Consider the following 5000-nt stretch of genomic DNA (forward strand, 5'->3'; position numbering starts at 1 on the left):
AGAGTGATCCGTCGTTTCAGTTACAGACGATCTTTGTCAGGCTGGTATTTGCTCTCCTCCATCATCAAACGGCCCAAACCGCAGACCGACTGAGCGGGGAGCAGAGGAGTGTACGTCGCCGAATATTACTACAAATAACGCTGGGGAATTACGCTTTTCTGTCGTGTTATTATGGTTGGGATTTGGAATTGAGCTACTACGATGAAATAACGTCGAAAGGACCGGTACATTCACAGAGGGATTGGAGAAAAGGGAGAAAAAGGTAAGGCAGAATCCAAAAACTTCATTCCCAGCCTGCGGGACTGAGCCCGACTTTTGGGCTTCGTCTATTCGCTGGAGCTAACATAGTCTCTGGGTTGGAGTGCTTCGTGTTTACGATTTGTCGAGTTTAAAACAGCCGAACTTGTGTACTTGACTTTGTGGTTATTTCTTAAGTATATTTGCGTATTTCTTATAAAATGTGAGTATGTATCAAAGTCTTGGAAATAAGTTACCAAAAACAAAAAGGGTGTTCGGTGAACAGATTTTTTTGGTGTGTGTGTGTGTGAGTGTGTATTGGCGCCAGGAGATAGACGGATCCTCCTGGCTGCTGTCGTGTGTTTTTAAAAAAAAAAAAAAAAAAAAAAAGTTTGTTGTTTTAAAACCACACTTTACAATCCTCAACAAATAATTAAATTAACTTTATTTATCACGGCCATGTTGGCAGCAGTTGGTGAAGATTGTCTGGGGAGGACATTTGTTGACTTGTTAGCCACATTCCATTTCGTTAAGCTAACTTTGCTCCATAGTTTAACGTTACACTAGTTTACGTTGCTCGGCTGTGATTATCTTAATTTTAACCAGTTTTATGGTCAAAAGTTATGTTTTTTTTTTCAAATTACAGTTACGTGATACGAGCTAACGTTTGAGTTAACGGGATACTTTGCCGATATTTGATAAACTTTGTGTCATAATACGGTTTGTTGTAGGCTAGTATGTGTAAATATGAATTTTTGTTAAAGTTCCCTCTTAACGGCCAACGGATTAGAACGTTACTCAACCAACGGCCGGCAGGACAACGTAGTGACGCGTTTTGCGTCATTTTGAGTTGAATTAGAGAAAAGACGATTACTCGGTTACTGAAATTGTTGTAGATTGATTTTCTGTTGAGTAGCCAAGGGCGTAACTTGGGGTGGTGTGTGCGCGCGTGCGTGCAGGGACATGTCTGCATGGATTAGAAAAAGACAAGGACAAAAACCTCGAAAAACAACTCCAAAAGGCCACCAATACCTGAAAACTCCCTCAAAAAAAGACAACAAAAACTTCTAGAAAGGTGACTAAGGCGTTGAAAAATTTGTCCAAAATATCTCCGAAAAAAAACAAAACAACAACAACCAAAACTGGGGGGCAGTACGTGTCGTTTGATAAACGACAACAAATCTGTCAGAGAATGAGACCGTGTAAAAGCCAGAAGTTCCCAATTTTAAGTCAACCTAAAAGACAACAAAATCACAAGAAATCTCGTCTCTTTCACTTCCTGTTGTTTTTTTTTTTTTAACGGCCCGACACAGTTCTTGTTTTCCGACATTTTCGACCGCACTTAAAGGCAACCCTAAAAAGGATTAACCAGTAGCTGTTTTTGTGACGATTAAGGCCCCGTCCACACGTACCAAAACAATCTTTTTTTTACCCGTCTTCCCTGGATTCGTTTCAAGAATAGTTGCGTCCAAACGAATCCACTTGTAAATGACTCAACACGCTACTTCATATGCCAGGCCTATAGGCGGCGCTGTTTCTGCTACAGAAATTCACCAAAAACGGAGAAGAAGAGCATAGTCACTTCCACTTCCCATCATGACATGACTAGATTATAACGTTCTCTTAATACATCCGTGGACTATAATACCTTTCACCACTGCTCATTTTATAAAGGCCGCCGCAAGAAAACGTGTCTTTGTTTACGTTGTATAATGTGCTGTTGGATTGCTTTTTATTTTGCATGATTGCAGCGCGCTAGTAGCGAGCTAACGTTAGCTCGCTAACATCGGCAGTCAAACAAACATCAATGATCCATGAATGATGTCTTTTTAATAATCTATAAGTTTTTCTTGCAGTAGCCTTTCTACGATAAGCCGTGGTAAAAGTTAATATAATCCGTTCAAGGAGTTTATAAGCAGACAGATTAGCTAGCTAGTTGATAAGTTGTCTACTTCCACTTTATAAACAGATAGCCATAGCAGCTAACGTTAATGTTACTTCGCTGCTGGAGCGGTCAGCTACTTTAGCGATGTTTAACGTTAGCTACATAACGTTAGCAATATATCTTGTGTAGAATCCAGAGGGAAGGGTCAGGGAGCAGAGACACAGTGTTTAGATGAAGTGAGCTGGTGTAACCATGGAGATGGGACATGCTCCTGGTGTAACCATGGAGATGGGACATGCTCGCTTAGCTTCAACGCAGTTGTGTGCGTCAGCGGCCGTGGGAGAGGGTGTAAAAGAGGGGTGTGGCGATGACATCATCGATACGGATCCGTATTCACCATCCATACGAAGCCAAACGAGAGCCGTTTTCGGATTTTTTCACCCTGAGACCAGGTTTCAAAAAAGTGCGTTTTCAGGCAGTGCGTTTGCAGGATTCGTCTGGACGGTCGGCCCAAACGATGCAAAACACGTGCGTTTGCACAAAAAAACGTTTCCGTGTGGATGGCCCCTTAAACAGCATTGTAAAGGTCTCTTCTGTGGAGTTATATTTGTCTGAAAAAACACATTTAAGTCCAACTAAAATGTGGGAAACACCAGAGCAGGGGGAATGAGAGGGGGAAACATCAGAGCAGGTGGAATGAGAGACGTTCAGGTGTTTGTGTGAATGTTGAAACAGGGTTTGCTTGCTGTAGTCCAGGGGTGTCAAACTCAACTTCCCAGAGGGCCACACTGGAAAATAAGAATCCCATCAAGGGCAGACATGTTTAGTTTGATAGGCTTTTATTTAATCCAAAAAGTCAAATATCCTTGACTTAAATTCCTAAAGAAGTCAGGACAAAGTTCCTCAGCCATCTTATAAAAAAGCGCCCCAAAACATTGGAAAAAGTGGCAAAAACGTTGTAAAAAGTGGCAACAACATTGGAAGAAGTGGCAAAAACGTTGTAAAAAGGAACAAATGTTGGAAAAAGTGGCAAAAACGTCGGGAAAAGTGACAAAAACATTGTAAAAAGTGGCAAAAACGTTGTAAAAAGTGGCAACAACATTGGAAGAAGTGGCAAAAACGTTGTAAAAAGGAACAAATGTTGTAAAAAGTGGCAAAAACGTCGGGAAAAAGTGGCAAAAACGTTGTAAAAAGTAACAAATGTTGGAAAAAAGTGGCAAAAACGTCGGGAAAAGTGACAAAAACATTGTAAAAAGTGGCAAAAGCGTTGTAAAAAGTGGCAACAACGTTGTAAAAAGTGGCAACAACATTGTAAAAAGTGGCAAAAGCGTTGTAAAAAGTGGCAACAACGTTGTAAAAAGTGGCAACAACATTGGAAAAAGTGGCAACAACGTTGTAGAAAGTGGCAACAACGTTGTAAAAAGTGGCAACAACGTTGTAAAAAGTGGCAACAACGTTGTAGAAAGTGGCAACAACGTTGTAGAAAGTGGCAAAAACGTTGTAAAAAGTAACGAATGTTGTAAAAAGTGGGAAAAATGTCGGGAAAAAGTAGCAAAAACGTTGGAAAAAGTAACAAATGTTGGGAAAAGTAACAAAAACTAGGTGGGCCAAAATGTATTGTGAACCTAAATTAATATGCGGGCCAGATCATAATCTGCGAGGGGCCGGATTTGGCCCGCGGGCCTCGAGTTTGACACACGTGCTGTAGTCGTTCCTATCAGCACCCCCATTGAGCCAATCACAATGTCTGTTTACTGTCGGGTCTCTCTGTTTCCTGATTCTTTTCTGATTCCGTACGACGAAGCCTAAATTAATTGGTATCTGATCTGTGGTCAGTGTTCCCTTTAGGATTTTTTTTTTTAGCAATTTATGCAACACAAACTAATATATATTTGTATTCACCTCTATTCACACACACAATGAGGCTTATTCTCAGTTGTGATTGAACTGTATTTTTTGAGTTACTGTAAAGGCCAGCTTTGATCTTGACATACAGGCTATAAGCATTCTGCAGCAAATAACAATAACCCCCAGTATTAATTACATTATCTTAATGCAGCGTCACTACTTCAGCATGGAAATAATGCTCCTACAATACAAACGTGGGCAATCGCTATTATATCGCATCAACAGCCACGTGCAAATTTAGCTCGCAAACAACGAAATTTCACCAGGTGACTTAATTTAAATTTGCGAGGCTTAAATGAACTGACAACAGAAGTTATACGACTTACCGATCTCAACGAGTTACCCTCGTGTGTCCGCGCTATTCTCCGACATGCACTCTAACAATGCAGCCCTGTTTCTGATACCCCTGGGGGGAAGAAATGTTACCGGTCAACTCACTGATATTGATACCAGCATTTTAGGCAGTATTGGAGGCATTTCTGTTACTGCTACCAGAAGAGCATCACAAACATGGAGCAAATGGGGCATTTCTTCAAGGATGTCCTTCAAATTGCCTCTGCACGCAATAGGATAGCGCTACAACCAATCAGAGCAACGCTAGCTGGTAGATTAAACTTTAAACTCATAAACACAGCTTCCTATTTTAAGAATGACTTGAGTGCCGTTCTTTTGTTCTTTTCTCGCCCTGCTTTTCGATGATGTTCACGTCACGTAATTACGTCACTTCATAACGTTCCCATGGCAACAGGGGCTAAACGGCTGCTCTTTTCAACTTTCTGCTAAGATATGTTACGGGACTTTTTTGCAACTAAAATGCGGGGATTATGAAATCACGCAAGCGCCGCATATTTTGCGCGGAAATCGGCAATTTATGCGGCGAAAAAGTGGCAAAAATGTCAAAAGTGAGAAAAACGTTGGAAAAATGTTGGAAAAACATTGGAAAAGTGAGAAAAACTTTGGAAAAAGTGGC

The sequence above is a fragment of the Perca fluviatilis genome, chromosome 19 (assembly GCF_010015445.1).
Source record: "Perca fluviatilis chromosome 19, GENO_Pfluv_1.0, whole genome shotgun sequence".
Lineage (NCBI taxonomy): Eukaryota > Metazoa > Chordata > Actinopteri > Perciformes > Percidae > Perca > Perca fluviatilis.